The following is a 10,807-nucleotide window of genomic DNA, read 5'->3' on the forward strand; positions in this document are numbered from 1 at the left end:
AAACTGCATGCATTTTTTTTTTTTTTTTTTTTTTTTTGAAAAGCTGTACTCAATATTTCGATGCTGAGAAAGCGTAATCTTTTAATACAATTTTTAATTAAAAAAAAAGGAGAACTAGGGAAAGCTCAAAATGAAGAAATTCACAGACGACGTATTTTGACCCGAGCAGAAAGCGTCTTCACGTGTGTAGACATTGTACTACGGCGGTCATCCTCTTTTCTTGTACTGTGTATTTTTCCTTTTTTCTTTTCTCTTTTTTTTCCTTTGGTTCTATAGGGAAAGAATTGGGGGAAAAAAAGAGGTACATCTTAATTATCCAACTTGTATAGATAAAGGCCCGGGAATTTAAACAAGATCCTGGTGTGGATGTCACTTATCTATAGCTAGCCTATATCACTAAATGGGCCGTCAAAAATCAGAAGAGTGGGCTTGTGTGAGGTGTTAATATGTTACTTTTTTTTTGGTGAAGAATGGGAGGCAAACGCCTCATATTATTAGACCAATACCTCAAACAAGCACATTGCGGGTGAAATGAACCCGCATCATATCAATAAAAAATAGAGACAAACATATCTAATCTAATCTAATATCTAATACTTTCATAAAAGTGAATTGCTATGTTAAAATATTTCTTCTCAAAATACCCTCGAACACATCCATGTAAATGTATGAAACACACAAATATTTAATTTTTCATAACATCATTGTTGACTATACATCCATCTATTCATACATACATGATGACGCATGCATGTAGGTGTCAAATATTATCTATATGTTTCCACACACAACTCAAAATAAAGAGAAGGTGATGAACGCCATTATCCGAGTCAAAAGAGGATTATCCGATGTAGGCGTCTAAAAATGCCTATGGGTGCCCGCACACAGCTCAAGACAAAGAGAAGGTGATGAACGTCGTTATCCAAATCAAAGAGGATTATCCAATGCCGACAAGCGCATGAAGCGAATCGGCAAACTGTTGATGACACGACAACGAACCACCACAATGGAAAACACCAAGTGGACCGCACGCGTTAATCAACTCAAAGCGTACAAACGCACCCAACAGTCAGTTAACACGCACGCATCATTCAGCTCGTGCATGTCAATCAGTGCGCGCGTCAATCAGTTCACGATGGCGTCAATCAACGTACATTAATCAACTCGCGTAGAGCATACAAGTCAACACGACGGATGAGTAAAACGGGAGAAACTACAAGTCCCGGAAGATCGGAAAAGTCGTAAAAAAAACACAAGAAATCAGCGAAACTCAGCGCGCCGCGCGAGACGGACCAAACCGACCCGCGCCCGTGCGGGTCGGAATGATCCGACCCGCGCCGGCGCGGGTCGGACAAAGCCGACCCGCGGCGGCGCGGGTCGACAAAGCCGACCCGCCGCCGACTCACAAAGGCGCGGGTCGGACAAAGCCGACCGCGCCCACGTCGCGGTCGGCAAGGCCGACCCGCGGCGCGCGGGACGGCCAAGTCCGACCCGCGGCGACGCGGGTCGGACCAAGCGACCCGCTGCCCGCGCGGGTCGGTCATGGCGACCCGCGGTGGCGCGGGTCGGTCATGCCGACCCGCGATGGAGCGGGTCGGCCAAGTCCGAACCGCGCGCTCGCGCGGGTCGGATCGCGCCGACCCGCGCAAGCGCGGGTCAGACTTGTCCTGCGCGCACTGTTTCGTCCCGGTTCGGTTTTGGATGGTTTTTCTCGAGATTTGTTGGTTCCAGGGGTTTCTAACTGACCGCTGATATCATCCCCAAACGTGGTTAGGCTGTTGTTAACTGAAGATAGCAGCCAAATCACTTGTTCTCATCAAATAACCGCTTCTGAAGCCCTATAAATACAAACCTAGGGCCTTCTTTCAGCGGGGCATTAATTATCAAGACGAAGGGGTGCTGCCGATTGTGGAGTCAAAGGAGCACGAATTTCAGCGATGTTAAAGATCTTGGCGAGGTTCTTCGGCATAACGAAGGAGAGTTCGAGAGATCCGACGCCCATTCCCGTCCGTCCCTTGAGATTAGGCTTGGTCTTAATCTCGAGAAGAGCCCTGATTTCGCTTGGTCGATCTCAGCGCTTCAAATCAAATACTTCCTCGACGAAGGCGAAGCTCTGCGCGAAATTTTCCATCAACCGGATCCAGATCTAAGGCGGTCCACGGATAAACCCCGGCACAGGCAAGATCCCACTACAAGCAGAAGACCGATAAACGATCTCTGCGTTTGTTTTGACGAGAGTTGTAACTTTTGTTTTTCATTGCTGTAAAGATCTTTATAAAAAGATTATCTTTTTTTGTTTTCATTGTAACGACCGAAGTTGTAATGAATACCATCAATGAATACAACAATTTTCGACGCAAAACAAACTGGCGACCACAGTGGGAGCCAACAGCTTCGCTTCCAGAGCTGTCGTGTCGCAACCTCGGATCTGCATCCCGATTGAGAAGTGGTCGAGTACGAGTTCGACCAACTGAAGTTCGAGGAATATCAGTCGTCCTCCTCCTCCAGATCCTCCGACCTCTCGCAAGCGAAGAAGATCAACGCCCCTGTTGTTACGGCAGGCTGAACCTTACAACGCCCTTCCGGTCTCCCAATGAGTCCGGATCTGCAGATCTGAACTCCTCCTCAATCAAGGAGTTTGAGTACAGAAGGCGCGCCTATTTTATCAAAGAGAACTCGTCAAAAGCAGCGCCAACGTTGTGCGCCCAACTCGCTAGAGCCTTGGAGTCAATTGACGGGATCGTTATGAGGCGGATCTGAAAATTAAGCAACGTCAAGCGCCCCAACAGCGGAAAAATGCCCTCTCCTCCAAATCACCAACAAGTGAATGGGTACAAGTCAAAAGGACTCGTTCAACTCTTGAAGAGCGGATCAAAAGCGTCGCGTACTGCTTGCGCGCGCGGCGAATCTTGCGCAAGAGGTCAAAAGATTGCAGAGGGAAGAAGTGGAAAAGAAGCCACCAAAACTGCACAAAGTTTGGAGGCCAAAGTCCAAGACAGCGGCCGAAAAGATCAAAAAATACGGTCACATCGACGGGTCACCGGTATCAATCCCGACCCGCCGGTCCACGGGTCACCAAAATCCGACCCGCCAATCTGCAGGTCACCCAAATCCGACCCGCCAATCTGCAAGTCGCCCAAATCCGACCCTCTAAATCGCTGGTCACTTGGGTCCGACCCTCCAATCTGCAGGTCACCAAAATCCGACCCGCCAATCTGCAGGTCGTCCAAATCTGACCCTCCAAATCGTGGGTCACTTGGGTCCGACCCTACACTTTGCGGGTCACCCAAATCCGACCCTCCACTTTGCGGGTCACTTGAATCCGACCCTCCAACCTGTCGGTCACTTAAATCTGACCCGCGCCAGAGTCAAGGCAGAAGATGTTCTACACCTGTTTCGTCGATCCCTGTGAGTTCCGTACCTCCGGCGGGGCACCGTGACAACGTGGATTTGTCCCGATTCAAAGTGAGGATAGTCGATCGCCTGGGTCCTTTGCACGAGGATCGAGGCAAAGTTCTGATCGAAGAATGCTTGGGTCCGGTGACTGAACCCCGAGCGACTCGTCGAGCTGGAGGTCGCACACGCCCTCGCAACAATTTCAAGCCTTCTCATAAAGGGAAAACTCCAATTTCCGCCCGCCTGGGGGTGTGTATCCAAAACCAAGAGCCTGTTGAGATCCTGCGCTCCCAAAAGTGTAGTTCTAAACACGTGACTCTTAAGAATGCTAATAAAGCGGCAAATCCCCTGAAAGAAACGTATTCATCTGACGATGACAACGTTATACCAGGGGAGTCATGTCAACACACGATAGGTTGCTCCGGTCATCTGATCGATGAGTTGTACTATCAGGATGGGGGTATGAACAAGTCTCAGAAGAGATATACCCAAGAAACAAAATCTCACTGCCCGTGCGTCGAACTTATCAGGGCAGTATTATCAGCGTGTAGCTGCCCCAAGGATCTCCAACGAAATGACTAAGTTCAAACCAAAACGTCTCCGTAAAAAGAGATCGGTTGTTCAAGGTGACGAACTCCCGGAAGTCACAATAAATATGGCTGATAAGGGAAAGTCGATTCGACCTTCTAGCTCTGACCCGCTTATATCTCGTCGTCTAACCCGGTTGCGATCAGGGACCACTAGACGCAGGGACTACCAGAGAATGCAGAGAGGGTTATCCTCGGACGATGAAGCATCGGATGCTAACTCTGCAGTCGCTTCTGACAATACGGTATCTAGCCCAGGGCAATCCCGCGAAGTGTTTATGATTAACACCGAAGAAGCAGCTAAAATGGTTGAGGATGCTCTAGCCAAGCAGAAGCAAGCATTTAAATTCGAAATAGAAACGGCTATGCAACAGATGAAGGAAGAGCACGACCGACAGATTCAGGCTCTTTCCAATCAAATGGGCGAATCCAGCCGTCGCAACACTGCTAACCAAGTAGGTAGCGATTCAGATGTGGATGAACGCCTTAATGCTGATAACCCTCTCGTTGACCAAAACGCTAGGGGTGGCCCCACTAAAGACGACAACGCTGGGGGTGGTCCCGTTATTCCTCTTAAGAATCGTCCAAAGCCCGATACGAGCGAGGATGAGAAAATGAAAGATCTCGAGAGTAAAATCAACGCTCTAATGTCTGATCGAGAGGTAAAGAGGACTGGCATTCCATGTCCATACCCAAGAGAGTGGGACACAATAGCATACCCGGCGAAGTTCAACTTGATTAACTTCACGCCGTTTGACGGGAAGGGTTCACCCACTCAACATCTGATCTACTTCAAGTCCCACTTGGGTATGATCTCCGGCAATGAAGCCTTGATGGTTCGGTCATTCGTTGGTACCCTTCGCGGGCCCGCCTTCGATTGGTACCGCCGTCTCAAGCCCGGAAGTATTAACAACTGGGACGATATGGAGAGCTCATTCCTTGGCAGTTTCTTTGATGACGACGATGAGGTATCCATCAGGACACTTTTCGATGAGAAGCAAGAAGATGACGAGACAGTCGACGACTTCGTCAAGCGCTTTCGGAATAAAGCAATGAACTGCCGAGATCCGATCACGGAGGACTTCATCCTCCAGACATGTCATAACAACCTATCTATTGAGATATTAGAAGTTATGGGAGTCGCACCGTCCAACACTTGGAAAGAATTGAAGACGCGCGGAGAGCGAGCCGAACGCTTCCTCCGAAGGAAGAAAGCCGAGAGGAGCCAACCGACGGCGAATCTTCCGAACTCAAACTTCGCCTCCCGGGGTAAAGGAAAGGCACATGCAGCGGTTGTAGACGTTAACCAGACATCGCAACAACAACCCCGAAGGCAGCAAAAGACTTCGGATCCGAGACTCCAAAAAGAGTACTCCTTCAAGGAAGAAGATGTTCCAGCTATTTTTGAGTCCCTCCTTGAAAATAACAAGATCAAGCTACCACCTATCCCAGATCAGGAGGAAGCTGATAATACTACGGATCTGAAGTACTGCGCGTACCACAGGAGGATCCTTCATCCTACCAAGGCTTGTTTCGCTCTTAAGAATAGCATCCAAACCTTGGTTGAAGCCGGCGTTATATCGCTCAATTGAGCCGAATGAACACTCCGACAAGTATAAGAGTATAAACTGCTTCTTAATCCTCCGACCGGTATAAGAGGTTAAACTGCTCCCTGATACTCCAATAGGTATATGAGTCTAAACTGTTTCCTACCGTTGATGGGAAGTTCCTGGAGAATGTTACGTTAATATTCTTAAGGATAACCCGGTCATGTAACGGAGTACAAAGTCAGACCCAGTTCCAAGAAGGAAGCTGGGGGTGGATGATTCATGTAATGGGAAGTTCCCAGAAGAACGCTATATGTAATTTTCTTAGGGATAACCCGATAATTACGAACAAGGTGATAAACACTAAACCCCCACTATGATTTGTACTCCCACTCTCACTGTCTACCTGGTCAAACCTTCCTATAGTTAGGACCACAACCAAAGTCCCCTCTCGATTCCTTCCATGAACGAGAGGTCCACTTTCAAATTGAACGATCAAGCCTGTAAAAGGTAAGATCATCTCAAACCTCCCACTTCCACTGCTTCCTTGGTCAAACCTATAAAAGTTAGGGCCACAACCAGATTCTCCTCTCGATTCCTTTCATGAACGAGAGGTCCACTTTCAATTGAGCAATCAAACCTATAAAAGTTAGGATTGTCTCCAACTTTACTTAGTCAAACCTGCAGATAGTTAGGACTAAGATTGAGTTATCCTTTTCGATAAACGAAAGACTTCCATCTTTTCCTTTTTCCACCAAACCTATAAAAGTTAGGGTCGAAATTGGGCTTTCTCCTCAATAAATGAGGGACTCTTTTTGGATCGAATGACCAATCCTATAAAAGTTAGGGTCGTTTGAATCTTTCCGATTCTCGGAGTGGAGATCCCACTCTTAGTTTCATCATTTCGGATTCTGAGGGTGGAGATCCCACCTTGAGTTTCCTTTCCAACTGGAGATAGAATATAAAATTCTTCCTCTTCAGTGCCGGGAGATAGAATATAAAATTCTTCCTCTTCCATTTTCCAGTCCGTCTTTACCCTGAGAAAAGACACAATTGACAAAAGCCCACATATTCGACATTGTGGCAGGCCGTTATTAATAACGCCAAAATCCGCGACTCACACGCATGGGGAATTTTATTCCGAACCCTAATTAGGGATAAGTCAACGCCTAACTCGCGTTGCCGGTTTAGTCTTTCACCGATTGAAAAAGACACCAGAATCCAGTCTGGGGCATTTTATCCCGAAGCCTAAGTAGGGATAAGTCAACGCCTAACACGCGTTGCCGGTTAGTCTTTTGCCGTGAAAAGGACAAAAGTCCACATATTCGACATTGTGGCATGTCGTTATTCATAACGCCAAAATCCGTGCTTCACACGCGCGGGGAATTTTATCCCGAACCCTAAGTAGGGATAAGTCAACGCCTAACTCGCGTTGCCGGTTTAGTCTTTCACCGATTGAAGAAGACACCAGAATTCCAATCTGGGGACTTTTATCCCGAAGCCTAAGTAGGGATAGGTCAGCGTCTAATACACGTTGTCGGGTAGCCTATTCCCGTAACAATGGCGAAGTCTACGTATTCAATATCGTAGCATCAAGTCTAAGGGAGTTCATTCCTTTAGCACAACGTCACGTGCGGAACGGACTTAAACAATCCGCATGCAAGCCCGATTCAAACGGTAATCGGTAAAGGCACGCCAAATCCGTTGAAGGCTGAGGGTTTGCCAAAAACCTTAAAGTCTACGTCTGATACACGTCGCTGTTTAGTCTTTTCACAGGAGAAAGACGAAGTCTACGTATTCAATATCGTAGCACTAAAAGAGTTAACTCTTTTAGCATAACGTCACATGCGGAACGGACTTAAACAATCTGTGTGCTAGCCCGACTCAAACGGTAGTCGGTAAAGGCTTATCAAACCCGTTGATGGCTGAGAATTTGCCAAAAATTCTATAAATGCGAGTCATTGACGTATCAGCTTCATTAGTTGGTCTCATGACTTGAGCATCCAACAAACTTCAGGATAAGATCCACACGTGCAGATGAATCAGCTTTAATAGTTGGTCCTGCAGCCCAACATTCGGGATCGTCACGCTCCAATGCCTTAAGAGCTTAAACTGTGTAGACTCTAGCAAACGTACGAGTATAAACTGTGTTAACGCCGGTCAACGCGTTACAGTAAAGATCGATGCCGGTCAACGCATCAGCAATTTCGCCAAAATAAGGCAAAAGATGACTCCAAGGATTTCAGTTACAATCAGATATGAATTTCTGACGGAGAGGATTAGTTCAAAGTCAACTCAATGGCACGAGCTAAGTTCAGAAACTTACACACCAATCTCAGTTCAAGATTTCGACAACGGTCAGACGATAAACGCAGCGCCGGAAGAACTTCATCTATTCGATGGAACAATGAATAGATTGAAGGCTGAAGAAGTTAAGAATTGAGGTAGTTAAAGGTCGCTCTACGAAATAGAGGAGATGGCCTATCTTATCCAAAGCATTCCAGACTCCTCTATAAAAGAATGAGTCTAGAATACTTTGGAGGGGGTATCTGTAGGCGTCTAAAAATGCCTATAGGTATCCACACACAGCTCGAGACAGAGAGAAGACGACGGACATTGTTATCCGAGTCTAAGAGGATTATCTGACGCCGACAAGCGCCTGGACTGATCCGACCCGCGCGAGCGCGGGTCGGATTGGTCCGACCCGCGCAAGCGCGGGTCGGAGTTGTCCGACCCGCGCAAGTGCGGGTCGGACTGATCCGACCCGCGCAAGCGCGGGTCGGACTGATCCGACCCGCGCAAGCGCGGGTCAGACCAGTCTGCCGCGCTGAAAAAAAGGGAAAAAGTCGGCGAACCCGCGCTAAGCGCAGGACGGAATGATCCGACCCGCGCGAGCGCGGGACGGATCAATCCGACCCGCGCGAGCGCGGGTCGGATTGTCCTGTTGCGCAGTCTAAAGTTCCAAAACACGTTTTGACAGTTTTAAATTGGTTTTTTGCAGGGTTTATCGGTTTCAGGGGTTCTTAACTGACTTGAGATCATCCCTAAACGTTGTTAGGCTGCTGTTGACTGAAGATAGAGCCAAATCCCTTGTTCTTATCCAAATAACCGCATTTTGAGGCCTATAAATATGAACCAAAGGCCTCCATTTTCTGGGGCGATTGATTATCAAGACGAGGAGGTGCTGCCGGATTGTGGAGTCAAAGGAGCACGAATTTCAGCGAGGGTTAACAGATCTTGGCGAGTTCTTCGGCATAACGAAGGAGAGTTCGAGAGATCCGACGCCCATTCCCGTCCGTCCCTTGAGATTAGGCTTGGTCTTAATCTCGAGAAGAGCCATGATTTCGCTTGGTCGATCTCAGCGCTTCAAATCAAATACTTCCTCGACGAAGGCGAAGCTCTGCCGAATTTTCCATCAACCGGATCCAGATCTAAGGCGGTCCACGGATAAACCCCGGCACAGGCAAAGATCCCACACAAGCAGAAGACCGATAAACGATCTCTGCGTTTGTTTTGACGAGAGTTGTAACTTTTGTTTTCATTGTGTAAAGATCTTATAAAAAGATTATCTTTTTTTGTTTTCATTGTAACGACCGAAGTTGTAATGAATACCACAATGAATACAACAATTTTCGACGCAAACATCCGATACCTAGAGAAGCAAAGTGAGTCGGGAAAGCATACAAGTCAAACAAACGTCGAAACGTGCACAAAACGACTGAACAAGACCAAAACAAGACATAGTCGCTTGGAAATCGCATCAAAGTGACCCGCACTCATGCGAGTCACCGTAATGTGACTCTCACACCCGCAGGTCACATTGAACTGACTCGCACACCGGTTCTCGAAAACACGTATTTCGATGTTTTCTCGGGATTTGTTCGTTTCAGAGCCTCCTAACTGCTTGGATATCATCCCTAAATGTGGTTAGTCTATTATTAATTGAAGATGATGCCAAATCACTTGTTCTTATCCAAAAACACTGCAATTGAAGCCTATAAATATAAGTCTAGGGTCCTATACACAGGGGATCTGAGGATCGGGAAATTTAGGCGAGGTGTCCCTGTGAAGAGTGATCCACGAATTTCAGAGAGGCTAGCGGGATCTTGGCGAACTCCGGCATAAAGAAGGAGCTATTCAAAGGATCTGAGGCTCGTTTCGTCATTTCTTGAGATCAGAATTTGTACTGATCTCGAGAAGAGTAGTAATCTCACTTGGTTGAGATTATCTGCTTCTGTTCTTGTTTCCTTCGTGAAGCAACGGATATTTAGCCTTCTGATCAACCGAATCAGATCAGTGGTGGTTCACGGATAAACTCCGGCACAGGCAAAGACCCCACACGAGCAGCGGGTGATAAACATCATCTGCGTGTGTTTTTAAAGAAAGTTGTAATTTTTTTATTTTTATTATGTAAGGAATTTTATAAAAAGTCCTTCCTTTTGAACTTATTGTAACGACTGAAGTTGTAATGAGTCCTACAATGAAAAAACCAACTTTCGAATCAAACACGTTGGTGACCACAGTGAGAGCCAACGGCCTCTCTGCCGAGGCTATAGTGTCATAACCAAGGATCCTAATCCTGGTTGATACAGAAGTCGAGTACAAGTTCGACCAACAGAAGTACGAGGAATACATGTCGTCTTCCTACAGATCCTCCTCCCTTCGCAAGTGCAAGAAGATCTCCTCTAGGAAGGTCTGCTGGTCTTCAGATTTGAAGACCTAGGGTGATGATCATCGTCCCATTTGCTGCTACAGTTGCGCCTTGCAACGCTCATCCGGCGTCCAATGAAGCCGGATCTGTAAATTTGAACTCCTTCTCAATCAAGGAGTCGAGTGCTGAAGGTGTGCCGATTTTATCAAAGAGGGCTCGTCAAAGGCAGCGCCAATGCCTCACGCGTCAATTAGCCAAGGCCTTGGAGCCGGTTGACGGGATTCGTTATAAGGCGGATCTAGAATTCAGGAAACGCCAAGCGCCTCAGCAGTGAGAAAATAGCTCTTCCTCCAAACCATTAACCAATGAATAGGTCCGCGACAAAAAGATCCATTCAATTCTCGAGGAGTGTATTCAGAAGTGTCACGCACTACTCCCACATGCGCGGATTCTCGTTCAAGAGGCACAAAAATTACAAAAGGAAGAGGTGATAAAAAAACTAACAAAACAACGCCAAGTATGGAGGCCCAAGTCCAAAATAGCAGCCGAGAAGACCGAAAAACACAGATTACCGCAAAGGTGACCCGGTCGCCCGTAGGTCACCTTAAGGTGACCCGGCCGCCCCC

The 10,807-nt window shown here is 47.2% G+C and overlaps 1 protein-coding gene across 1 annotated transcript in view; it reads left to right on the forward strand.

The window, feature by feature from the left end:
* The window catches only part of LOC109847873 (protein FAR1-RELATED SEQUENCE 5-like), a 20,734-nt gene that overhangs the window by 8,818 nt on the left and 1,109 nt on the right, over positions 1 to 10,807 (forward strand). The window lies entirely within an intron of this gene.

Source organism: Asparagus officinalis, chromosome 7 (assembly GCF_001876935.1).
Source record: "Asparagus officinalis chromosome 7, Aspof.V1, whole genome shotgun sequence".
In the NCBI taxonomy this organism is placed as follows: domain Eukaryota; kingdom Viridiplantae; phylum Streptophyta; class Magnoliopsida; order Asparagales; family Asparagaceae; genus Asparagus; species Asparagus officinalis.